General features: G+C 37.6%; 1 protein-coding gene, 1 long non-coding RNA gene and 1 pseudogene across 6 annotated transcripts in view; 1 reads left to right on the forward strand and 2 right to left on the reverse strand.

The window, feature by feature from the left end:
* The window catches only part of TUSC3 (tumor suppressor candidate 3), a 208,936-nt gene that overhangs the window by 123,855 nt on the left and 58,269 nt on the right, over nucleotides 1-26,812 (forward strand). The window lies entirely within an intron of this gene.
* On the reverse strand, nucleotides 9,924-16,136 carry LOC104652578 (clathrin light chain A pseudogene; annotated as a pseudogene).
* The window catches only part of LOC141580846 (uncharacterized), a 181,817-nt gene continuing 180,214 nt past the window's right edge, over nucleotides 25,210-26,812 (reverse strand). Inside the window, exon 5 of the long non-coding RNA XR_012513226.1 lies at nucleotides 25,210-25,671. This is a non-coding gene — a long non-coding RNA (uncharacterized LOC141580846). The remainder of the gene's footprint in view (nucleotides 25,672-26,812) is intronic.

Consider the following 26,812-nt stretch of genomic DNA (forward strand, 5'->3'; position numbering starts at 1 on the left):
CTGCCTTATTGCTCTTGTGGAGACTTCTAATAGTATGTTGAATAGTAGTAGAGAGTGGACATTCTTGTCTTGTGTCAGTTCTCAAGGAGAATGGTTCCAGCTTTTGTCTCCTGTTCAGTATGATGTTGCCTGTGGCTTTGTCATAGATGGCTCTTATTATTTCAAAGTATATTCCTTTGATGTGTGGTTTGTAGAGGATTTTTTTCATGAATAGATGCTGGACATTACTGAAAACTTTTTCTGTGCCTATTGTGGTGATCATATGGTTTTTGTTTTCAATGATGTGCATATGGCGTATTACATTTATTAATTTGTGTATGTTGAACCAACTTGGCATCCCAGAAATGAAACCTACTTGATCATAGTGGATTAATTTTTGAATGTGCTGTTGGATTTAGTTTGCTATAACAGTATTTTGTTGAGGATTTTTACATCTGTGTTCATCAGTGATATTGGTATATACTTTTCTTTGCCAGGTTTTGGTATCAGTGTTGCTGGGTGGATAGAATGTGTTAGGAAGGATTCCTTTGTCCTTGTTGTTTTTTTTTTTTTTTAAATAGTTTCAGTAAAATTGACATTAACTCTTCTTTATTATCCATCTTGTAGAATTCATCTGAGGATCCCCTCCTTGATTTTTTTTTTTTTTTTTTTTGGAGTAGTTTCAGTAGGATTGGTACCAGCTCTTCTTTATTCATCTTATGTAATTCATCTGAATACATCTGGTCCAGGGCTTTTTTTGGTTAGTAGGTTTTTTGTTACTGATTCATTTTCGGAAGTCAATATTTCCCTGTTCAGGGTTGCTGTTTCTTCCTGATTTAGTCTTGGAAGAGTATGTGTTTCTAGGAATTTATCTGTTTTCTCTAGATTTTCTAGTTTTTGTGCACAGAAGTGTTAATATAGTGTCTGAGTATCTTTTTATTTCTGTGGCATCAGTTGTAATGTCTGTCATCTGTTATTTCTGATTGTGCTTACTCATTTGGATCATTTCTCTCCCCTGCCACCACCACCACTTTGGTAGTCTAGTCTATTGATCTTGTTTATCTTTTCAAAGAACCAACTTTTGGTTTCATTGATTCTTTATATGGATTTCTTGGCTTCAATTTCATTCAGTTATGCTCTGATTTTAGTTATTTATTTTTGTCTGCTACCTTTTGGGTTAGTTTTTTTTTCTTGTTTTACTAGTTTCTCTAGATGTGATGTTAGACTGTTAATTGACATTTTTCTGCCTTCTTGACATTTCTCTTAACATTGCTTTTACTGTATCCTAAAGATTTTGGTATGTTGTATCTTTATGAATTGATTCAAATTCTTTTTGTTTTCTGTTTTAATTTTGTTGTTTACCCAAAAGTCATTCTGGAGCAAGTTGTTTATTTACTGTGTAATTTTGTGTTTTTGAGATTTCTTCTTGATATTAATTTCTTTTTATTCCACTGTGATCTGAGAATGTGCTTGGTATGATTTTGATTGTTTTGAATTTTTTAAGATTTAGTTTGTGACCAAGGATAAGACTGATCTTCGAATATGTTTCACATTCACATGAGAAGAATGTTAATTCTGTGGTGGTTGTGCAGAATATTCTGTATATGTCAGTTAGGTCCATTGCATTGAATTTAAGTTCAGAATTCCTTGGTTCGTTTTCTGCCTCAATTATCTGTCTAATGCTGTGAGTGGGGTCTTGACATTCCCCCACTATTACTATGTGTCTGTCCAAGTCTTTTTGTATATCTAGAAATTTTTAATGAATGTTTTATGAATTTGGGTGCTCCAATTTTGGATGCATATATGTTTAAGAGACTTAAGTCTTCTTGATGAATTGAACTCTTCATCATTATGTAATTGCCTTTGTTGTCCTTTTTTAATTGTTGTTGATTTAAAGTCAGTTTTATCTAAGTACAACCTCTGCTCTGTTATTTGTTTTTCATGTGAGGTTTAGATAGTTTTCCATTACTTTACTTTGAGCCTATGATTATTGTTACATGTGAGATGGATCTGTTGGAGACAGCAGAACATATTTTAATGTAATTTTCCACACTGTCTATTAAGTGGAACATTTAGACTGTTTACATTCAATGTTAATATTGATATGTGAAGTTTTCTTCCTGTCTTCCTGTTGTTAGCTCATTGCCTTTTAGTCTTGATTGTGTAGTTGCCCTGTGGGGTCTGTGGTCTATGTGCTTACATGTGTTTGTGTGGTGGTAGTTATTGTTCTTTCGTTTTCATGTTTACAACTTTCTTAAGAAGCTCTTATAAGGCTAGTCTTGTGGTAATGAATTCTCTTAGTGATTGCTTCTCTGAGAAGTATTTTATTTCTTCACTTACCGGGTTAGAATAGCATTAGATGAAATTTTTGGTTGGAATTTTGTTTCTTTAAGAATTCTAAAAGTAGGCCCCAGTCTCTTTAGGCTTCTGTGTTTTCTGACAGGAATTCCTCTGTTAGCCTGATAGGGTTCCCTTCATAGGTGATATGACCCTTTTTTCTTGCTGCCTTTAAGATTTTTCTTTTGCATTGACATTTGAAAGACTGATGACTGCCTTGGGGACGGTCATCTTGTTGAGTTTCTTGCAGGGAATCTCTGCATTTCTTGTATTTGCACGTTCGTTTCTCTAACACGATTGGGGAAATTTGTGTGGGTTATATCCTCAAATATGCTTTTGATGTTGTTTGCTTTCTCTTCTCTTAGGAAAGCAAAATGAATCATTGGTTTGGTTGTTTTACATAATCTCTTATTTCTCAGAGGCTTTGTTCATTTTTAAAAATCTTTTTCTTTATTTTTATGTGACTATGTTGATTCGAAGGAGTGATCTTCAGGATCTGAAATTGTTTCTTCTGTTTGATCTTGTCTATTGTTACTTTAAGCCCTGCGAGAATGCTGGATAAATGCCTTGAAGTTAGCAGAGTGTATTTTTTTAGCGAATATGATTTGCATGTCTTGCCAGGAGTTAAGCAGCCTCTGTGGGGTGTTGGGGAAATTCTTTCTTTCTTTCCTTTTATTTTTTTGTGGGGTGAGGATTGGGGAGGGCATTGAAGTTCTACAATTCTGGAATAGTTGATGGTACATAGTTAACTTGGCTTTGGTTACATATTGGACTTTAACAACTGAAGAATCCATGCGTGTCATTTAAAGAAAAGTTGCAGAACAAGTAATTGGCTTAGATATACAATCTGGAAAAATATTCCTGTGCCCATATTTTAATGTAATTGTATAACTGGGAGCAAAAATATATTCTGCGTTTCAACTGTAGGTGCTCCAGACTTGCTCTCTGTCACTAAGTGTGCTGTTTTCCTTGTTTTTCATGAAACATCTAAGACAAACTTACACCTTTCTGTAAATTTTCTTTTAATTTCTCAGCAAAATCTAAAAGGGGAAGAAAAAAGTCCATGAAAACTTTAAAACTTTTCATGTTTTTAGCCAGTGAGTAGGTATTAAACCCTGACTATAGAAGGTGTGTTTTCATGCAACCTATACTTCTTGAGCTTATTAGCTTCTAAATATAACTTAATAAATATATTTTATTACTAGAGCAAAATGGGTTTTTAAGGAAAATAATGTGAAATTCTGAAAATTTTCTTTGGGGCAGAGAAGAGCAGTAGGCCCTGTCTTATCATTACATTGCCATCCTGTTGCACTGTATCTTGTGTATAGCATGCTAAAATAAATTTGTATGTGTGTGTGTGTGCAGAAATTAAGGGTCCAATTGAGATTGGGTGATGTTAGTAGCATAATAAACAAGTTGTCTGGCCTGACACAGCATCACATCACACACACAGAAATTAGTATATCCATGTATGTCAAATACAGGTTAAAATAGCAGGGCATTGATAGAAAGAGTTGTAGTCTTCTGATAAAAGTAGACTGGATCCCCTGGGGTATTTGGGGAGAAAGTAACTACTTTTGCTCTACCCCTTTGCTTAAGAAATGTCCAGTTTTGAGTGACTATAGTATAGATGGGTTTTCTTGTTTTGTTGATTATTTGAGGCTTTTAACAAGTAGTTCATGAAAGAAGCTGTTGGACTCAACATAGAGTAAATATCTTTTTAGTCTGGATTTCTGCCCTGCTTAGATTTTAAAAGTATGAGCATGGATTGCCAATTCCACTTGATGTAAACAAAACTTTTTTTTTTATACATTATATATATATATATATATATATAATTTATTGTATCAGTCCAGGTTCAGAAACTTGTGGTAGGCCAGTTCCAGATAGTTTCATTTCACCTGTAAACTGTATCACTTTTACTGATATTGTAATTTTCAGATGTATAATATGTTTACAGATGTGCCCTGCATTTAGTCTGCCTTGTTCCTATTTTGATTTTTGTTGAGTCTCCTGCCTGCTTGCCAAAAGCTAGGATGCTTCAGGCCCTTATACAACTGAAAGCAGAGGCATCCTTGAGCTTTAAAGCATTGTACAAACTGGAAAATGCAACATACCACATAACTGAAGTGAAAAGTCTGTGTTTCTGTGGTTTTTTTTTTTTTTAAATAAAAATTCTCAAAAAGTTAAAAAAAAAAAATTTCCACCTGTAATTTGAAATTCCTGTAGTGAGTTTTTCAATTCCAGAAGTTTAGTTTGTTTCTTAATATATCTTTGTTGTCTTTGAAGGTTTGGATTGCTTTTTTGTCTTGGATTAGATTTCAACTTTGTCTTGAGCTTCTTTGCCATCCAGATTCTGAATTTATATCTTTAATTTCACACATTTCAGCCTGGTTAGGATTGGTTGTTAGGGAGCTAGTGCAATCCTTTGGATGTAACAAAACACTGACTTTCTCAATTCTTGTACTTCTTGCACTGATTCCTTCTCAGAAGGAACTGAAACTTCATGTTTGTTGTTGTGTTGTTTTGTTTTGTTTTTAATTTGCTATTGTTTGGTTGGAGTTTCTTTACATCCTTTTTTTCTTGAAAGTTTGACTGTGGTATACGGTATGTATAGTCAATTAGCTTTTTTTCTGCGTGCTTTCATAGGGCCAAGACTCTGTACAGTTTTCTTGGTTGTAAATAGGTTCCTGAGATGGGTTTCACAGGCTTTGAGTGTTGAAGCAGTGTGGTTTTGTTTGCTGGTGTAATTCAGAGTGCAGTCCAGTAGATGATACTTAGAAGATACGGACCTGCAAATAGGACCTAGTTTGCACGCTCTGCTTTTTTATTTCACTGCATCCACAATAATGCTCTGGGGAGGGAAGGCATGGGTCGAGATAATGACTGCCTCTCTGGTTTCTGAGACTGGATGGTAACCCTTTTAACTACTGGTGCCTTTCAGTGTTTTCCTTGCCCTGGGGGTTGTTAGGGAGCAGGCTTTAATGGGTTGTGCTTCTCCCTCCCTTAGAAACAGTCCAGGAGACTCCTTGGGAACCCATTGTTCCTCTGTACTTCCCAGAGTCAGAGTGAGTTGTGGAGTGTGTTCACTGGTAGTCTGGTGATGCAGTAGGTGAAGGGCAGAGAATACCGACCAGGACAGTGGTACCACGTGTACAACCAGTATATTTTCAGCCTGGCAGCCCGACAAACTTGTGTTCTTCTGACCTGGCAGGTCTCCCTCCAGTGTCTGCACCAGGAGCAGGCCCAACCAGCTAAGCTTGTCCTATGCCTTCTGCACCCAGATCACCGTTCTAGGCATTTGATGCCTTGGGACTCCCTGGGGAAGAAGGTGCAGTTGGCTGTCAGGGCTGCACTTGTCCCGGACTGGTCTTATGAAAGAAGGGATGTCCAGCTCTGATGTCAGCACATGAGCCCATGCCACAGTCTTCTCTGTGTTCTGAGGGTGAGGGCTGCTTCCTCACTCAAGCTAAAGCTACAGATCTCAGTTTAGTATTCCTGGGTGGTGTGCTCAAGTCCGAGGGAGTTGGGACCAGATCCAGGGATACTAGCCTGTCGCTGTCAAGCACCAGCTGTGCTGCAGGAGGGCAGACTGCTTCTAGGCCTCCAGCAAAACACTCAGATGGGGCAATGTAGGCTGTGCTGTGGGCACACTTCTGCAGGTCGCTCAGGCAGACAGTCTTAGGAGGGGCACAGGGTTACGTGGATCAGATGTACCCCAGTCCCATAGCAGTGGTGGCCCTGCTGTCTTTCAGCCTAGCAGACAGCAGGAGCTACAGCCACTCAGTACAGTATGGCAAGCCTTGGGGCATGGGCACCTGTGGTCACAGTTCACTGCACCTGCACTGCGTAGTGGAACATTTTGGGATGCATGTAAGTTTGAACTGTGCTTCTGCCTATTCTGTGGGGGCTCCCCTGCCAGTTCAAATGTCTTTGGGGGCCTAGGGAAACCTGTAGCTAGGATCCCAGAGGTATGTGGTGGGAGTGTGGTGCCGAAGTTCCTTCACTCAGCGCTTTTTTAGGTCTGGTTTGGGACGGGGCCAGTCCTGGTGCCCAGCGACTCTGAGGAGCTTTCTAGCTTCCTCCCTCTTTCACTCTGCATCTCCTCTCTACTAACTCTCAGTGCTTTCTCACAAAATATTTATTCAGAATGTGGTGGTTTATTTGATATTTTGGTTCCTCTTTTGGAATAGACAGTTACCAGCTGTTTCTAGTTAGACATCTTGAAGATTTTTAAAATTCTTAAACAGATGGATAGATCATTTCTTCTCTTAACAGAAAGTTTATTATTAATGCTCTGTCAACAGGACTGTGTTTTGAATTGTATTTTTCAGAAGTGGTGTTCACTGCAGTCCTCTGAGCCATTTATTTCTACTTCACATTGACCTTAACATCCACAGCATATACTTTGGGGAAACACTGCTTAGAATGGCACATAGTATGTGATAATCAACAGAATCAATAAATAACAGACCTGTATCAGCTCTGAAATTATTCTGTCTTTAATAGCTTGATTTTCGAACTGCACTCCAGTAAATTGGGCCTGCGAAGCTTAATGAAAGATAGGAATATTTTTTTGGGTCTTCATTTAGTTCTTAGTTTTTTTGAAAAATCGGTGGTATTTGTAAGGTTAATGACTTTGCTTACATTTTCGTATATTTGTGAAATCAAACATCTAGGAAAACCTGAAGATATTGATGAAGTGTTTCTTCATTGAACTTAAATGTAAATGAATACGTAGAATGTAAAGAAAATTAATAGTACAGGCAGTGTGATGCTTTGCTGATTTGCAAGTTTGTTACTATTAAGATGTTATGTAATGGCGCAAGTCAAGTACTAATGGTTCACTTAACAGCATGAAAGTCAACACAAAAGCAGTCATTATTGTGTAGCTAAAGGGAAACTATACAAATGTGTGGTTATACGGGACATAAAAACGATTTCTGTTGTTAAAAAAGCAATCATCTGTAACAAAATGCATTTAATGAAATAAAGCTTATGTGTAGGTTATAACTCCCACCATGACCAAATATGTTATTTTACTTTCAAGATTTGGATTTTAGCTATTGCCCAAGGATTGCTGTGGGTTTGCCAGATATAGTCCAGAAATTATCACTGCATTATATTCAGTTGTGAGTAAAACTGTAAAACTAAGTGTTATATTCTACATGTACAAGCAGAACATTTTCTTGCAAAATGACCTGATTTTGTCTAAAATTTATCATTGAGGCACTTTTTTCTATGACTTAGGCAGCCATATTATACGTTATCCAACTTTATATACTTTCATGCCTCAGAGATTTTGCACATGCTAGGTCTTTGAGAGAGAGGAAGGATGCTATCTCATTTAGTCAGAAGTTAGAAATCTTATATACTGATTTAGATGAAATGTAATTATGTTTTCTGTTTTCTCTCTCTCTTTTTTTTTGGGTGAGGCAGAGTCTCGCTGTGTCACCAGGCTGGAGTGCAGTGGTGCGATCTCGGCTCACTGCAACCTCCGCCTCCTGGGTTCAAGCTATTCTCCTGCCTCAGCCTCCTGAGTAGCTGGGACTTCAGGCACATGCCACCACACCTAGCTAATTTTTGTATTTTTAGTAGAGACGGGGTTTTACCATGTTGGCTAGGATGGTATTGATCTCTTGACCGTATGATCCTCCCACTTTGGCCTCCCAAGTGCTGGGATTACAGGCGTGAGCTACCACGCCCAGCAGAAATATTTACAAAGGGCATTCAGTAGTTTTATTATAGTCTTCATACCATCAGCCAAAAGAATGTTAATGCTGTATTGAAAATTTTAAACGAAAAAAACACAGGAAGACAAGAGCAGTTGGCACACATTAAGGATATACAGAAATCTTGGTGGTAATATATGGAACTGAGATTCTTCCCTCTTACTTATTCATGCCTTTATTTTTCTATCCAATTAACATATTTGTTAGGTATCTGTTTGCACTAGTAGTATGAATATATCATAGAGCTCATAGTCTAGTAGGGTTGTATAATATGATATAGGTTAGCCTAAAGTCTCAGTCTTCAGAGCCTGGCTTCTTATTGAGTTGCATGATATTAGAGGCTGGAATTGTTTTAGAATTTTGCCTCAGCACCATGGTCATTTTATGGCTATGACACTGCATCTGACCTCTTTCAAACTTTGCCTTATTTTTATATTACTTTTTATTTTTTCATATTTGTGTCTGTCTAGTTGGCTTTGGTAGAATTCCATGCCTTCATCTCTAGCATCTGTTGTTGCTGCTTCATTCTTTCTTTCCACTTGGTTTTAATTTTCAGCGTCACCATTTTAATTATATGCATTTTTGATCTTAACATCTGACTGAATTTTGATTGACAACCTAGACTGCTCTTAAACTTACTTTCAACTATTGCTACCTACCTATGATCCTGGCAGTTAATTACAATGAAGGACCATGTGATTTGTACACTTACTTCACACATAATAGATACTAAATAAACGATGCTGCACAGATAGAGAAATCTTCCTTTGCAAATAGGAACTCAAATTATATCTTCAGCCTTTCAAAAATGTTAACTATATCAGGAAAAATTGTATTCCCTGCTAACGCTTGTTTGCACTTTGTAATTAAAACCACATGCACAGTGAGATTATAGAACTACAAAATGAGAATGTATTTTAATATGTCAAACTTCATCTAATACAGTTAATTATTCTCTGAGTATCAAGAAGAAATACTACATCAGAGGAGAAAGCATAAGAACAAAAAGAGAAGAATCAGTCCTCCCACAGAGAAAGGGATAAACTACTTGTTAACTTTTTCACGTTCTTTAAATTTTTTCCAATTATGGAAAATTGTGTAGGACATTGGAAAGAGTCTTATGGTCTTAGAAAAACAAATTCTTTTCATTGTATCAGTAAAGTTGAGTACAATTATATTAAAGATAATTCATGATTGCATACATTCAGGACTGAAAAAAACATTTTTCATTTATATCTCTACAATTTCAAAATAAGATCATGTACATTTCAATTACTCAGAAAGATTCTTTTCAGTGCATGTTTATCATTAGCTTTATTAGGTTCTGATTCCATATAATGCTAGTCAATGATTTTAATAAATTTTTCATAGCCTTAGATGAAATAAACATCCAAAAACTAACACTTCAGTATTTTTTTTTTTTAACTTTTAGGTTCAAGGGTACATGTGCAGATCTGTTAGATAGCTAAATTGTGTGTCACAGGGGTTTGGCCTGCAGATTATTTCACTGCACAGGTAATCAGCATAGTAGCCAGTGGGTAGTTTTATGATCCTTACCCTCAAGTAGGCCCTAGTATCTGTTGTTTGTTTCTTTTGTTTTTTTTTTTTTTGAAATAGAAATTTATTCTCAGAATAGTCCACAAAAGCACAGGTTGAGACTACTGTTAGGAGGCTTCCCTCTCTTCCTTTTCCTCCTTCCCCTCCTCTCTATATGACAGGGAGGACACAGATGAAGGAAACATGCAACCACAAAAAACGATCAGCTGTCAACACAAAATAGTTTGGTCCAAAAGAATTCAACATAATTAATCCAGTTACTTTGTAGAACTTCACCAAGTAGTATTAAGATACAGATGTGGTGTTTCCAAGGGCAGCTTGTCAGTGCACCAGGGGTGCCTGCTTGAGGGAGTTGGGGACTGGGTGCATGCAGCAGACCTCTTTGGCCTGCTGGCTGGGCTTGGGTTTACAGTGACACGGCAGTGCCGGGGGATGACCCGTCAATGTCATTTACAAAGTCTTCTGCCCTGTGTTTTGCTTTTGTTTTCTGTAGTTGCTGATTCTTTATCTCTTGCCCACCACTCTTCTAGCTCCTTTATCCCTTTTTCTTTCTGCTTATTGCTTCTGAGAATAGGCAGCAAGGGCTTCTAAACGTTCTATTTTCTCTTCTTTCCATTTGCGAATACTTTCAGGCTGTGATTGCAGTGGATCCACTTGTGAAATAGTTGCGTAATTGTCTCTTGGATCATTACTTTCCTGGTGGTAGTCACCATCGTCACTCCGTCAACATCATCTGGACTTCCAGGTGTTTACCTTGTGGCTAGGGCCCAGGGGCATCACCGTCCAGGATGTTAAAGGCCTTGTTGTTCCTGATACCCATAGTCTGGCTCTCATGCTATGCCAAGAAGGCCGTAGCTGGGTCTTGTTCATTGGCACCAGCCATTCTATTCCCAGCACAGGATCCCCAGGGGTGCCAGCAGGGACGCCAAATGGATCTTACTCCATCATGGCATCCAGCCATAGTGGGCAATTTAATGGCACAGACACCAATTATAAGAGACAAATTAATCAACCCACCAATGCATGCCTGGTAATCATGGCTGTAGTGGCAACTGGGACATGATGTTCCCTTCTTTGTATCTACGTTTACTCAGTGTTTACCATCCACTTATGAGAGCATGCTGTATTTGGTTTTCTGTTCCTCTGTTAGTTTGCTTAGGATAATGGCATCCAGCTTCATTCCCGTTTCTGCAAAGCACATGATCTCATTCTTTTTTATGGCTGCTAAATAGTCCATGTTATACATATGCCACATTTTCTTTATCTGGTCTACCATTGATAGGCATTTAAGTTAATTCCATTTCTTTGCTCCTGTGAATAGTGCTGTGATGCACATAAATGTCTATGTGTCTTTATGGTAGAGCAATTTATATTTTGGAGGGTGTATACACGATAATGGGGTTGACGGTTCAACTGATAATTAATTCTGTTTTAAGTTCTTTGAGAAATCACCGAACTGCCTTCCACGTTGGCAGGACTAATATACACTCCCACCAGCAGTGTTTAAGCTTTCCTCTTCTCCACAACTTCGCCAAAATCTACTATTTTATCTTTTTAGTAGCCATTCTGGTAGGTGTGAGACTGCATCTCTCTGTGGTTTTGATTTGCATTTCTGTAATGATTAACAGTGTAGAGCATTTCTTCTTAGGCTTGCGGGCCATGTGTATGTCTTCTTTTGAAAAGTGTCTGTTCATGTCCTTTGCCCACTTTTAAAGGGAGTTGTTTTTTGCTTATTTAAGTTTCTTGCAAATTCTGGATATTAGACTTTTGTCAGATGCATAATTGCAAACACTTTCTCCTATTTTGTAGGTTGTTCATTTATGCTGTTTATAGCTGTTTTTGGTGTGCAGAAACTCTTTTAATTATGTCCCATTTGTCAACTTTTCTTTTTCTTGCACTTGCTTTGAGTGTCTTCATCATAAAGTAATTGCCAGGTCCTATCTCAAGAACGGTATTTCTTGGGTTATCTTCTGGGGTTTTTATAGTTGTGGTTTTACATTTAAGTCTTTCATTTATCTTGAGTTGATTTTTGTGTATGGTATAAGGAAGGGGTCAAGTTTCAATCTTCTGCATATGGCTAGCCAGTTATCCCAGCACCATTTACTGAATAGGGAATCCTTTCCACATTATTTGTTTTTGTCAGGTTTATCAAAGATCAGATAGTTGTAGGTGTGCAGCATTACTTCTGGGTGCTTTGTTCTGTTCCATGGGGTGTGTGTTTATATATCTGTACCAGTACAATGCTGTTATGGTTATTGTAGCATTGTACTATAGTTTGAAGTCTGGTAATGCCAAATGCTTCCAGCTTTGCCCATTTTGCTTAGGATTGTCTTGGCTATTTTTTCATTTCATCATATGAATTTTAAAATTGTCTCTTCCTAATTCTTTAAAGAATGTCCTTGGTAGTTTTATAGGTATAGCATTGAATTTCTAGATTGCTTTTGGGCAGTATGGCCATTTTAACTATAGTGATTCTTCATAATTATAAATACAGAATGTTCTTCCATTTGTTTGTATCATCTTTGCTTTCTTCGAACAGAGTTATAGAATTGTGAAAGATTTTAGAGTTCTTTCACCTCCCTGATTATCTGTGTTCTTAAATATTTTATTCTTTGTGTAGCAATTGCCAATGGGATTATATTCTTAATTTTGCTTTCAGCTTGGATGTCGTTGGTGTATAGGAATGCTGTCGATTTTTGTACATTAATTTACTATCCTGAAACTTCGCTGAAGTTGTTTATCAGATCACGGAGCTTTTGGACAGAGACTGTGGGGTTTTCTAGGTATAGAGTCATATTGTCAGCAAACTTAGTTTGACTTCCTCTCTTTTTATTTGAGTGCCTTTTATTTCATACTTTTACCTGATTTTTCTCTGGCTAGGACTTACAGTACTATGTTGCATTGGAGTAGTGAGAGAAGGCATCATCTTGTTCCAGCTTTCAAGGGGAATGCTTTCAGCTTTTGCCTATTCACTATGATGTTGGCTGTGGGTTTTTCATAGAGGGCTGTATTTTTTTTAAAATAAGTTCCTTCAGTGTCTGGTTTGTTGAGAGTTTTTAATATGAAAGAATATTGAATTTTATTGAAAGCCTTTCCTGTATGTATTAAGATGATCATGTGTTTGTTTGTTTGTTTGTTTTGGAGAAACATTCTCACTCTGTTGCCCAGGCTGTAGTGCAATGGTGTGATCTTGGCTCTCTGCAATCTCTGCCTCCTGGTTTCAAATGATTCTCATGCCGCAGCTTCCCAAGTAGCTGGGATTACAAGTGCTCGCCACCGTGCCCAGCTAATTTTTGTGTTTTTAGTAGAGACAGTGTTTCACCATGTTGAGCAGGCTGGTCTTGAAATCTTGGCCTCAAGAGATCCACCCGCCACAGCTTCCCAAAGTACTGGGATTACAGGCCTGAGTCTCCATGCCTGGGACATATGGTTTGTTTTATTAGTTTTGCTTATGTTATACATCACATTTATTGATTTGTGTATGTTGAACCAGTGTTGCATCTCAGGGATCAAGGCTACTTGATCATGGTGGATTAACTTTTTGATGTCCTGCTGGATTTAGTTTGCTAGTATTTTGTTGAGGATTTTTGCATCCATGTTCATAAAAAATATTGGCCTGAAGTTTTCTTGTTTCGTTGTTTCTCTGTCAGATTTTGGTATCAGGATGATGCTGGCCTCATAGAATGAGTTCAGGAGGAGACCCCTCTTCTTCTTCTTCTTCTTTTTTTTTTTTCTTCAGTAGTTTCAGTGGGTGTGTTACCAGCTTTTCTTTATACATCTAGTAGAATTGGCTTTGAATCTTGCTGGTCCTAGGCTTCTTCTTATTGTTAAGCTTTTTATTATTCAGTTTCAGAACTCACTATTGGTCGGTTCAGTGATTCAGTTTCTTCCTGGTTCATTCATGGAGGGTCGTAGGTTTCCAGGAACTTACTTCTTCTAGATTTTCTAGCTTGTGTGCATGGAGTTGTTTGTAGTAGTTTCTGAGGGTTCCCCGCCCCCCCCCCCACCCCCATAGAGTCAGCAGTAACATCCCTTTTGTCGTTTCTGAGTTTATTTGGATATTTTCTCTTTCTTTAGTAGTCTAGCTAGCGGTCAGTCTAACTTACTTGTTATCCACTATTAGATTGTGTCGTTATGTAAGTCTCTTTATAGGTCTCTATTAACATGTTTTATGCATCTGTATGTTCCTGTGTTGCTGCATATGTATTTAAGATACTTAGGTCCTCTCATTGAATCGAGCTCTTTATCCCTATAAAGGGCTTGTCTGTTTTGGTCTTTGTTGCTTTTAAGACTGTTTTGTCTGAAATTAGAATACTAACCCCTGCTTTCTTCTGTTTTCCATTTGCTTGGTAGATTTCCCTCCATCTCTTCACACTAAGCCTATAGATAACATTGCATGTGAGACGGATCTCTTGAAGACAGGATACCATTGGCTCTTGCTTCTCCATTTGCTTGGTAGATTTCCCTCCATCTCTTCACACTAAGACTATAGATAACATTGCATGTGAGACGGATCTCTTGAAGACAGGATACCATTGGCTCTTGCTTCTTTATTCAGCTTGCCACTCTGTACCTTTTAATTGTGGCATTTAGCCTGTTTACATTCAGGGTTGATATTGATAGGCGTGGATTTGATCCTGTCATCCTACTGTTAGCTGGTTATTATGCAGACTTGTTTGTGTGGTTGCTTTATAGTGTCACTGGTGTATGCATTTAAGTATATTTTCGTAGTGGCCATTAATGGTCTGTTCTTTCCACATTTACCACACTCCCTTCAGAACCTCTTTTAAGGTGGTTTTGATGGTCATGAGTTTCCTTAGCATTTACTTTCTGAAAAGGATCTTACTATTTGCTAATGAAGATTAATTTGGCTGGATATAAAACTCTTGGTTGGAAATTCTTTTATTTTTTAAGACTGCTGAATATAGGTCCCCAGTCTCTACTGGCTCGCGGGGTTTCTACTGTTTTAAGTGTTATAGGGGTTCCCTTTATAGGTGATCTTCTTCTTCTCTTTACCTGCCTTAACATTTTTTTCCTTTCATTTTGACCTTAGAGAATCTCATGATTGTGTTTCTTAGGATGGTCATCTTATTTAGCATTTCACAGGGGTTCTCTGCATTTCCTGACTGAATGTTGGCCTTTCTAGCAAGTTTGATGAAATTTTCATGGATGATATCCTGAAATACACTTCCCATGTTGTTTGTTTTCTCTCCCTGTCAGGGACACCAATGAGTTGTAGATTTGGTCCCTTTATATAAGCCCATATTTTATACAGATTCTGTTCATTCTTCTTTATTGTTTTTCTTTATTTCTGTCTGACTGAGTTATTTCAGTTAGCCAGTCTTTGACCTTTGATGTTCTTTCCTTACCTTGCTCAATTCTGCTGTTAATACTGGCAGTTGTATTCTGAAATTCTTTGAGTTTTTCATCTCTGTCAGCTCAGTTCAATTCTTTGTTAAAATGGCCATTTTGTCTTTCATCTCCTATATCATTTTATGTATTCCTTAGTGTCCTTGGACTGGGTTTCAACTTTGTCTTGATGATCTTCATTGATCACCATGATGAATCTTGATGATCTTCATTTCTGTCCATATTCTTAATTGTATTTCTGTCATTTCAGCCTGGTTAAGAACCATGTTGGCCAGGCACGGTGGCTTATGCCTGTAATCCTAGCACTTTGGGAAGCTGAGGTGGGCAGATCACCTTAGGTCAGGAGTTTGAGATCATCCTGGCCAACATAGTGAAACCCTGTCTCTACTAAAAATAAAATTAGCCAGGCATGGTGGCATGCATCTGTAACCACAGCCACTCAGGAGGCAGAGGCAGGAGAATCACTAGAACCTGGGAGACAGAGATTGCTGTGAGCCAAGATCATGCTGTTACACTCCAACCTGGGCAACAAGAGGGAAACCCCATCTCAAAAGACAAAAAAAAAAAAACTATTGTTGGGCAACTAGTGTGGTCATTTGGAGGTAAGAAGGCATTCCAGCTTTTTGAATTGCCAGAGTTCTTGTGCTGGTTTGTCCTTATTTTTGTGGGCTGATGTTCCTTCAGTTTTTGAAGTTGCCATCATACGTATGAGTTTTTTGTTCTTTTACTCTCTTTGATGTCCTTGGGGCTTTGATTATGGTAGAAAGTGGGTTTGGTTGACTGGCTTTGTTTCTGGAAGGTTTGGAGGGCCATGGCTTAGCTCAGGACTCCTGAGCTGCATGCCCTAACTCTGGGGGGCTGGTTTCAGGACCTAGATTTGTTCTCTTGTCCCTCCTGGTTACTGGAGGGGCTGAGTTGTTCCCAGATTGCTGGTCACAACACTCTCATGGGTGGTGTTAGCCAAAGTGCTTCATGGGAAGGTGGCAGTGGTGTTTGTGCTGGTTCACTCATGCCAGCAGCATCAGCATCCTGGCAGAATGTATGCCCACTGGCCAAGCCGAGGCACTGGTGTGCAGGTGTGCAGGCATCCAAGCATGTGTTTGTAACATTGACAGTGTCATAGGGTAGACATCTTTTCAGCATGGAACTGGTGCCTTCCATTCACACTGGCAGCAGTGGCAGTGCAGTGTTGGGGGCGAGGCCAGTAGTGTCAGTGCAGCAGTGGTGTCATTGGGAAGACTGGGTACTGGAGAGCACACGGTTAGTGCTCTCTGATATAGTTTGGCTGTGTCCCCACTCAAATCTCATCTTGAATTTTACCTCTCACCATTTCCAGATGCCATGGGAGGGACCCAGTGAGAGGTAATTGAATCATGGGCAAGTCTTTGTCATGCTATTCTTATAATAGTTAATAAGTCTCATGAGACCTGATGGTTTTATAAAGAGGAGTTCCCCTGAATTAACTCTTTCTTGCCACCATGCATGTAAGATACGACTTTCTCCTCCTTGCCTTCTGCCATGATGGTGAGACCTCCCAGCCACATGGAACTGTAAGTCCAGTAACCTGTTTTTCTTCCGAGTTGTGGGTATTTCTTTATCAGCAGTGATAAAACGGACTAATACAGTATATTGGTACTGGTAGAGTGGGGTGCTTCTGAAAATCTGTCCTAACATGCAGAAGTGACTTTGGAACTAGGTAACAGGCAGAGGTTGGAAAAGTTTGGGGGGCTCAGAAGAACACAGGAAAATGTGGAAAAGTTTGGAACTCTCTTGAGACTTGTTGAATGGCTTTGACCAAAATGCTGATAATGATATGGAAAATGAAATGCAGGATGAGGTAGTCTCAAATGGAGAAGAGGAACATGTTGGGAACTGGAGCAAAGGTGACTCTTGTTATATTTAGCAGAAACTGGTGATATTTTGCCCCTGCCCTAGAGATTTGTGGACCTTTGAACTTGAGAGAGATGATTTAGGGTGTCTGATAGAATAAATTTCTAAGCAGCAAAGAATTCAAGAAGTGATGTGGGTGCTATTAAAAGCATTCAGTTTTATAAGGGAAGCAGAGCATAATAGTTAAGAAATTTGCAGCCTGACGGCTAGTTAGAAAAGAAAAACCCATTTTCTAAGGAGAAATTCAAGCCAGCTGCAGAAATTTGCATAAATAACAAGGAGCTTAATGATAATCTCCAAGACAGTGGGGAAAATGTCTCCAGGGCATGTCAGAGGTCTTCCTGGCAGTCCGTCCCATCACAAGCCCAGAGGCCTAGGGGAAAAAATGGTTTTTCCCCTAGGAAAACCAGGTTCAGGGTCCTCGTGATGTGTGCAGCCTAGGAACTTGGTGCCTTGTGTCCTAGTTGCTCCAGCTGTGACTGATAGGGGCCAAGGTACAGCTTGGGATGTGGCTTCCAAAGATGCAAGCTCCAAGCCTTTGCAGCTTCCATGTGGTGTTGAGCTTGCAGGTGCACAACAGTCGAGAATTGAGGTTTGAGAACCTCTGCCTACATTTCAGAGGATATATGGAAACACCTGGATGTCGAGGCAGAAGTTTGCTGCAGGGGTGAGGTGCTCATTAAGAACTTCTGCTAGGGCAGTGCGGAAGGGAAATGTGGGGTCGAACCCCTCACACAGAGTCCCTACTAGGGAACTGCTTAGTGGAGCTGTGAGAAGAGGGCCACCATCCTTGAGACCCCAGAGTGGTGGATCCACTGAGAGCTTGCACTGTGTGCTTGGATCCCAGCATCCCTGGTATGAAACCCTCTTGATCATCTGTTCAGGTGGATTATCTGTTTGATACATTGTTGGGTTCAGTATCTTGTTAAGGATTTTTGCATATATGTTCTTCAGCAGTATCTTTTTAGGTTATGTCCTTTCTTGGTTTTGGTATTGGGGTGATACTGGCTTCATAGAATGATTTAGGGAGGGTTCCCTCTTTCTCCATCTTGTGGAATACTGTTAGTAGGATTGGTACAAATTCTTCTTTGAATGTCTGGTAGCATTCTGCTGTGAATCCTTCTGGTCCTGAGCTTTTTCTTGTTTGTAATTTTTAAATCATTTCAGTCTTGCTGCTTGTTATTGGTCTGTTGAGGCTATCAAATAAGCTAGGAGGGTTGCATCTTTCCAGGAATTTATCCATCTCTTCTAGGTATTCTAGTTTAGGCATGTAAAGGTGTTCACAGGAGCCTTGAATGATCTTTAGTATTTCAGTGGTGTCAGTTATATTATCTTCCATTTCATTTCTTACTGAGCTTATTTGGATTTTGTCTTTTTTTTTTTTTTGGTTAATCTTGCTAATAGTCTATCAGTTTTATATATATTTTCAAAGAATCCACTTTTTGGTTCATTTATCTTTTTTTTTTTTTTTTTTCGCTTGTTTCAATTTCATTTAGTTCTGCTGTGATCTTGGTCATTTCCTTTCTTCTGCTGAATTTGTGTTTGATTTGTTCTTGTTTCTGTAGTTCCTTGAGGTGTTACCTTAGGTGATCTGTTGTGTTCTCTGACTTTTTGATATACGCGTTTAGGGCTGTGGACTTTCCTCCTAGCACCACCTTCGCTCTATACCAGACGTTTTGGTAGGTTTTGGCTGTCTTTATGAAAGGGCCAATGCTGGGGAGTCTAGTTGGCTATCTCACAAGAGCTTTCTCAAATGCAGATATCTTGACCACAGAATCAGAATTTTACTCATCTTTATAATCCTCTCTATAAGGCTGCACAAACTTGTTGAATGAATGAATGAGCCAAAGAAAGTGCATGTAAAATGACCAGACCTAATAGGTTATCTACATTTTATTATCTGATTAGGTCATAATGAAAACACTGTGTTTTCCTAGGTATTTATAAAATGTAAAGCCTGTTTTTGGAATAACCTGAGAAATTGTTTCACATTTATTTTGATTTGCATAGTAACTAGGAGACTTTACTATATACAATACAAAGGTTATTATTTATGAAATTATTTCTAGCTATTGGTATCAGTATTTAGTCTAGTTAATAAATTACTTTATACAGGTTATACTAGAGCTTAGTATCTTTGAAAAGTTTGCACTTATCCAAAATATGTTTAATTTGGTTTACTCCAAACTGTGCGTTGAAATACAAAATTAATATATACCATAAAAATTTTAAAACAATTTAAAGTATTGTTTTTCTTTACTATAACTTGTAGTCTTTTATCCCTTAAGATGAAAAAACATAATATTGAAGTTTGTAATATTCAAACTAAGCTTTTTCCTAAAATGAATTTTATAATAGATGTCTAGCAAAGCTGTGTTAATAATGCAAAAATGCTGTAATTCTCGCCCAGAGAAGCAATTACTGTGAAAAGCAACATTTTATTTTGCCAAGAAACACAATTATTGTGTTGTACATAAAATTCTGCAAAAATCTGTTGAAAGCTCTCTAAGTTGGGTGACTTTACAATTTATTTCACTAAATTATACACTAAATTTCATTCACTAAAAGAATGAAAACAGTTAATTATGAAATAAATAGTAATCATATATTGTATCTGAGACTTGATTTACATTACAGTTTATATGCTTACTAAATCCTTAAGTTATAGTTTAAGCTTCAAAATATAAACTCAACTTACACTTCAGGAATGCTTTTCCCATTATATGAGACTGTCTCAAACCTCATTTGTGGAGTAGAAATGTTTTCTTTATGTTATCAAGGTAATCTCTTATTTACACCACCTAAATTGTTTATATATTACATCTATACCACCTAAATTGTTTATACTATTACATATACACCACCTAAATTTTTTATACGGTTACATCTCAGAATATTTGATATTAGGTAATTATAGTATCTCACAATATTATTTAATTTTTTTTTCCTATGCCATTCTCTCATTACTAGGTGAAAATTTTTTTCTGTTTGACTGTGCTACATCTTCATTATGCTCTTCCATTGCTTATAAATAGAAACCATTATTTACTACAGTTTGCTTAGCAGTTAACAGATTAAGATCTGAAAGCATGGGCTACCCTCTTTTTTTCGAGACAGGGTCTCCTTCTGTGGCACAGGCTGGAGTCCAGTGGTGTGGTCACAGCTGACTTTAACTTCAGAACCTTAGGCTCAAACCATCCTCCCACCTCTGCCTCCTTAGTACCTGGGACCACAGGTGCTTGCCACCGCATCCAACTAATTTTAAAATTTATTTGTATAGACGGGGTCTTGCTATGTCAGTTAGGCTGGTCTTGACCTGGCCTCAAGGGATACTCCCACATTGGCCTGTTATAGTGGTGGGATTACAGGGGTGAGCCTACCATGCGCAGCCAGCTTCAGCCTATTTTAAATGAACAGTTTTTTATTAAAATACACTGTAAATATAACTAGCAATCATTTAACTGTAACAACTCTTCAGTGAATTGTAATGTATACTTCATTGCTGGTTATTAAGTCATGACTAAAGGAATTCTCATTTTAGAAAAAGTGGTTTTCATTTTCTCCTAGCACTTTCATTCACCATAGTTCTAGAAACTTTCAGACTTTTAGACTTGCCTCTCTCACTCTCATCAGTCTTTCTTGCTCTCTCTACCATTCATTGATGGTAGTAAAACAGACTTCTCAGATTTTTTTTTTAAGTGTCAAGCTGTCAGTATTCAAAACCTAGCATCAACAATGATAATATGGCCTGATATAATTGACGTGACTTTTAAAAATGCTGTTTGCTCCAAGAAAAAGATTACGTGCAGAAATTTATTTACTTATTAATTAATAGTTGTATTTTCTAATTAACTTTAGATCCTGATAGCACATGGCATTTTCCCTCTAATATGAGCTGGAAAGATTAAGAAGTTGTATACCAAGAGTGAAAAGCCATTGGAATACTTTGTTGCTAGTTAGACTTACTGCAGTTTACAAAGAGTATAGGCTTTTTTTAGGCAGAGTATGGGAAACATCTAATTGAGTGTTTTATAAAGCACTTAGAGGTTAAAAAGAACTTTTAAAATAATTTTTTTTTTGACCAAGTGATTGTCCTTTCAACAAGTGCTGTAGAAGCAAAAATTATATAAGCATCAACTAAATCCTCTTTATAATGTCTCGCTAGCCCATTTTTTTATAAACAGGACTTGAGTCAGCAGAAAGGGCATTCCAATATTGCAGTATTAGAACGCTTTTATAATCTGTATTATCTACTTTTGAATAGACTCTATTATTAGTTGTAGAGATTAAATACCTTGTTCTTTGTGTGTTCCTTAGATTGAAAACAGGACAAGATTACAGTGAAAGCAGCAGCTTAGGGTATGAAATTCTAAGAGTCCAAATACATTTCAACTCCAAATAAGCTGAGTCCAGAAAGCCAGTGGCACTGACTCAGAAAAAAAGTGCAGTTTATCACGCTTTTCCACCAGATATACTTAGACTTCGAGTCATTTATTTAATTCAGTTCAATGAATAACTACTGTGTGCTGTTCTCTCTGTGCAGCTCTGGGGATGTAACAGTATTTTGGGCTCAGTTCCTGTATTTGTGAAGTTCACAATGTATTCAGGGCTGCAGGTGATTATACAGTTAATTTTTGATACGAGTTTTGAGACTAGCTATAATCATAAGCAAAGTGCTGTGTGAACACAGTAGGAGTGAAAGAAGCTTTTCCTTAGGATGGATATTGTAGGAAAAAAAAATTCTTCAGTTAATGGGCAATTGGAAAGATAGGACAGAGTGGACAAAGGCCATATGCCTTGTTCAGGTAACGGAGTGTAATTTGATGTGGTTAGTGCCTATGAGACTTGAGAAGTGAGACTGGAAAGATAATTTGTTGCTAGATTTTGAAGGACCTTGAAAGCTTTGTGATAATTTGCTCCTAATCATCTGAGCAGTAGGAAATCATGGAATGATTTAAGTAAGAGCGGTTTTGGGTAGTTACCTAAGAAGTTGTTTGTATAACAGAGACAAATGTCTACTTCAGTGTTTGTCTGAAAGAGAATGTTGTCCCCTTTTCTGGTCCTTTGGCTAAAGAGAATGGCTGGAGCTTCTTTTGGGGTCGGGGAGCTTTGCCTGTTGGTGTTTCTGGCTGCTGGCTTCTCCAGTATCATTCATTCTGGGATATATGAAGTGAAAGTCATTCTTGTGTTAGTCCTGAAGTCCCTGTTCTGTATACTTTCTTCTCTCTACCTTTCTGAATCTTCTTATGTTTGTTTTATATGTGATGCCCAGGGTATTTGGCAGTATTTAATCAGAGGAACAGATATAAGTACATCCAATTTGTCTGGAATTAGAAATCTTAAATGGACTTTAAAAAAATGTTTTAGAAGTAAAATGTGTAAATTATGTAATACACAGATCATAAATGCATATTTTAATAAGTGTGTATTTCCCTGTAATAATCAATATAAAACCTTTTTATTCCTCCACAAAATTTCTTCAGGGCCTTTTGCTTGTACATCTGCCATTCCTCATAGGAAGCCACTGTTAATGATTTTTATCACCATAGATTACCTCGCCTATGCTTGAAGTTCCCATAAAAAGAATCACATAGTATGTGTCTGGATAGTTTTACTTAAGAAACATGTTTTTGAAAGTGAAGATGATTTGTAAAATATTGTGTGTGTGTACTTTTTAGTTTAAAAAATTTTAAGCCATAGAATAATAAGAATAGTGTTTTGATGCACATGTATGTTCATTGCGGCACTGTTTACAATAGCAAAGACCTGGCACCAACCCAAATGCCCATCAGTGATAGACTGGACAAAGAAAATGTGGCACATATACACCATGGAATACTATGCAGCCATAAAAAAGTTCATGTCATTTATAGGGACATGGATGAATCTGGAAACCATTATTCTCAGCAAACTGACACAAGAACAGAAAATCAAACACTGAATGTTCTCACTCATAGGCAGGTGTTGAACAATGAGAACATGTGTACATGGAGGGAAGCATCACACACTGGGGTCTGTTAGTGGGAGCCTTGGGGAGGGACATTGGGGCGTGAGGAGGTTGGGAGGGGTAATGTGGGGAGAAATGCCAGGTATAGGGGATGGAGGGACAGAGGCAGCAAACCACCTGAGCATGTATGTACCTATGCAACAGTCCTGTATGACTGCACATGTACCCCAGAACCTAAAGTACAAAAAAAAAAAATGAGTAGTGTTTCAGGAAGGAAGTTAATGTTGTAGTTGATGTAGTAGCTCTTTGGGGTTTGGGGATTTTTTGGTGGTTCAGTATAGAAGTAGGTGCATGGAGATGTTGAATTCCTCACAATGTCATCAATCTGTTTGTAAAGCAAAGCCAAAAAATGTATTAGAATTTAACTACAGGATGAAAAACTTTGCAATGTTTCAGAAGGAAGAAGTAGAAGAGGGATATTAATAGGGCTTTGGGATATGGGCTTAAATGGTTTAAGGTGGGCTTTTTAAGACAGGCAGCTTATGTGGATTAGGCAAATTCTGTGATGGAGCAGTTGAGGTTTGTTGACATGGAGGCAGGAGTCTTAAAGCTGTTTATCCAGGTGTTTGGACTATTGTCTCTGATAAATTGATCTGTGAAAATGTCTTGAAGCAAATAGTAGGTAATTTTTTTGGTTTGTAGTCTTATCTTTGCCAGGCAAAGATTTCCTTGAACAAACTACTAAGTCATATTGACACAGATAGTCTCAGTTCTCAGAGATAAGAGGTTGTTGATGAATTTGAGGTTTTTAAGGCCACTACCAAGGTAATGGAAATGTGATGAGAATGGAAGAGCCATTATGTAAGGGACCAATCATGGGTGTGTGGAGAAAAAAATAAAGAGAGTTTGTTTTCTAGGCCTGATGGGTCTGTCTTTTGTAGACTTTTTTTTGTTTGTTTACTCTGGCATTTACTCTTAAAGAACTTTTTATAGATATTTCAGATGAAAATGACTCTAATGTTATCAAAGACAGAATCCTCTGTTTGAGTAAGAAACCCTTTTGTAAACATCCATATTAAATAATAGTTGTTTAGCTGCTTCTTAAACAATTTAGATGATAGGGAAACTTGCTTTCTCATGAGACACCAGTTTTAGCTTTAGAAAGCTTTATTTGTTGAGAAAATATTTCATACATGGAGCTGAAAATGGTTTCTTTGAAATGCTTAATAGTGCTTTTTCTCCTCTTGGAATCTATGGTATAAATACCTTTCAGGTTTCTTAGATCGGCTGATCAAATATTTGAGGTAGGTGTTCACACCGGACTCTCTTTCTAGGCCTTGTCTTTCCAGCTGTTTCAGCTGTCACCATGTGCAGATTTGTGGTGTCTCACTATCCTGGTTTCTGTTCTCTGCTTCGGTCTCTAGTTTTTGTCAGTGCCACCATTAATAACTGCAGTGTTCAAGTTGAATACTGTTCTCCAGATGCATTCTGAACAGGGAGGAATGGTAGTATTACCTTTCTGTGTATCAGACTTACATTACTTAAAGTAACAAATTGAAACAAGCAACAACAGCAATTAAAACACAACTGACTTCTCTTTAGCCTTTCTGATAGTTTCATCAGACTGGAAACTGATGGTTCACTTGGTTTCAGCATTGCTAGGCATAGTTGACAGTGATTGTACAGTTTCAGAGAGATGAGCTGAAATTGTTTACATGCATGATGCCAAGAAATATACTGTCCCTGTTTATTAATTTAGAATTCTTTACTGTCTAAAAGTGAATGGTGTAAGAAAGTATTTGTAACAACTTTAAGTCAAGACCATGCAAGTTAAAAGAAAAAATCTAGTTGTATTTCTGTAGTAATCTCCCCTCAAAGAGTTAGTAGTTTGAAAAAAGTTTAGAAAATATTGTCAGCAGAAGCCCAAATGAATAGATAGCTTTTGGATTCCTTATTTTCTAAAACCATTCTCTGTCCTTTGGTAATTAACTGTTAGGCAAGGAGTGGTATAACATCTTGGACTCTGCTAGGTCTTTTTTTAAAAACAAAAACACAACAACAGCAGAAAAAAAAACCCAGCTGTGCAATGGAGGCAGCAATGAGGCTATCTTCTTATTGTTTGTTTAACTTAGACCCTAGTATACAGAAGAACTGCTGAGATTCTTCCATGTTGAATCCCCAGATGATTACAGAATCTCATTTTAGTTGCATAGCTTGCCATTATTAGGAAAGAAAGTATCTTGCTAAACTCTTTATGAATTCAGGAATGTTGCAGTGGAAATATCAGGGGACACTAGTATAGCTATAAACTTTAAAGAGATATGTGACTTGAGCCTAATAAATTATAGATTATAATATTATGGAAATAGAGATAAAACAAATAACATATTCCAACTACTTTATACTTACAATTTTTCCTTTTTTGAACCCTTCTAAGTGGGAATTTCTTCTTCAAATGTAATGTATTTTGGGTTGCAATTAAGTTGGAGAATTTGAAGTTTGTGGTGTTTTTAACATTTTAAAAAATACTTATTAGTGATTCTAAAAATACAGCTTTGGGCAATCTTGTCGTCTTTGGCCATTTGGGTTACTATAAAGGAATACCAGAGACTAGGTGATTTATAAAGAAAAAAGTTTTATTTGGCTCACCATTTTGCAGCCTGTAATTACTGGAAGGATGGCACTAAGACCCCCATGACCCAAACACCCCCATATCAGGCCCCACTTCCAACAAGCAGATCCAATAGATGTGGAGGGGACAAACATACAAACCATAGCACTGTATTCATTAGCTCACTCGCTCAGCAAAAGTTTACAGAGTATCTGCTGTGTGCTCGTCGTAAACAGCCTGGGTTGGGACTGCAAAATAAGTGACAAACAAATAGATAAGGCTTATAACCTCAAAAAACTTTTATTTTAGCCAGGGGACACAAAGTGAAAAAGCAAGTATGTCAAGTGGTAGTAAATACTTTGAGAAAAATAAAGCGGAGTGATAGAAGGTTGGGGAGACTGCTTTTTATACAATGTTCTGAGAAGGCCTATCTGAAAAGAAGTCGTTTAAGCAGAGACATGCAGGAAATGAGAGAGTGATTTATATAATATCTGGAAAATTGAACAGCAAGTGCAAAGTGGAAACATTCTTAACTTTATTATTTTTTCGGAATAGCAAAGAAGCCAATATGACTGTAGTAATGAGAGTGAAAAAGAGAGTGGTAGATGTGATTAGAGCGACAGGGTGCGTGCGGTGCTGTGCTGTGGGGCCAGGGCAGGAGCATAGGTTGACGTGTGTACAATGTAAGGCCTTGGAAACTGTTAGGGACCTTGAACTTTAATCTAAATGATGCGTAAGCCACTTGAAGGATATCAAGCCAAGGAATGAGATAATCTGACATTTTTAAAAATCACGTATTTTTGAGAAAGATAGTTATATAGCTTTGTTGGTTCTTTGTTTTCATTCAGTTTATGGCAACTACTAAACTAGACTGTAACGCTGGTTCTCCACAGAATACATAAATACCAATTAAAGGAAACTTTCTTTTTTCCCTTTTCTTCTCTGTTTCCTAACCCACCACCCCCATGTCTGTCTGTACATCTAACCCTTCTTTTTTCTTCTAGCAGCAGATTTATAATGCTTGGGATGTAGAAAGAATGAACATAGTTTGCTCCTGTGTTGACCTAACTTTGTTATCAGAGAATTTTGGAATAGGAAGGATCGTTACTTCTTACATTTGTATTTTCAGATAAACTGGGAATCAAAAAGGTTACGTAATTTGCCCAAAGCCACATAAAGCCACAGAAAAGTTAGTCACAAAGCAGTTAGAATCCAGGCTAGCTTTTTTGTTAATCCTATATTCTTTTTTTTTTTTTTTTTAAATAGTCCTTATTATTTGGATCACTTATTATATAACTTACAAGATTTTTCTCTGTGGCATCTCATATTTTATAACTTTATTTTATTAGTGTATTATTATTTACATCTTCGTGTTTTCATGACCCGTTT

Source organism: Saimiri boliviensis, chromosome 13 (assembly GCF_048565385.1).
Source record: "Saimiri boliviensis isolate mSaiBol1 chromosome 13, mSaiBol1.pri, whole genome shotgun sequence".
Taxonomy (NCBI): domain Eukaryota; kingdom Metazoa; phylum Chordata; class Mammalia; order Primates; family Cebidae; genus Saimiri; species Saimiri boliviensis.